The sequence below is a fragment of the Manis javanica genome, chromosome 1 (assembly GCF_040802235.1).
Source record: "Manis javanica isolate MJ-LG chromosome 1, MJ_LKY, whole genome shotgun sequence".
Classification (NCBI taxonomy): domain Eukaryota; kingdom Metazoa; phylum Chordata; class Mammalia; order Pholidota; family Manidae; genus Manis; species Manis javanica.
Window position 1 is genome coordinate 108,049,381 of NC_133156.1, and position 710 is coordinate 108,050,090.

Here is a 710-nt window from a genome sequence, read left to right on the forward strand (position 1 = left end):
ATACTTACCTGGCAGGGGAGATGCCATGGTCACGAAGGTGGTTTTCCCAGGGCGAGGCTGATCCATTGCACTCTGGATGTGCTGACCCCTGCGATTTCCCCAAATGTGGGGAACTCCACTGCATGATTTGTGGTAGTGGGGGACTGGGTTTGCGCTTTCCCCTGGCTAAAAAAAAAAATACAAACCCCCCCCCTAAAGCCTACAAGATAGAAACTGACTTACTAGGTGTGGGAGACAGAAGGATCTGAGAGAATGATTTTCTTTTGCTCTGCCCACTACTCCTGTCCAACCACTTGTGTGCTCAAGCACTGGGGGTAGCTCAGGGGGCTCTGTAAACAACTGAGGCAGATTGTATTTCCCAGAGATGGCCGCATCAATATCACCCATCCTAGCTGCTCTTCTTACAGTGTACCTTTGACACTTTTCCCAAGGAGAGGTGATATTTAGATTTCTTCCCTTTGAATCTGAGTGACGCGATGACATAGTATGACTTCTGGGGCAAAAAGAGACACAACTCTGCCTGGTTTTTTGGGGATGCCTATTCTTGCAACCTAGCTGTTGTACTGTGAGGACACCCAACAGCCACATGAAGAGTTCATGTGAGGGTGTTCCGCCTGATGCCTCCAGCTACGTTCCTAGCCAATGCTCAGGATCAGCCACCAGTCGTGTAATAAGGGAGCCTTTAAATGATTTCAGTCCCTAGTCTAGAG

At 49.0% G+C, this 710-nt stretch overlaps 1 non-coding gene across 1 annotated transcript; it reads left to right on the forward strand.

Moving 5' to 3' along the window:
* Window positions 1–164, forward strand: LOC118973145 (U1 spliceosomal RNA). The gene has a single exon (XR_005062381.2). It is a non-coding gene; the product is annotated as a U1 spliceosomal RNA (small nuclear RNA).
* Window positions 165–710: the final 546 nt, after the last annotated feature.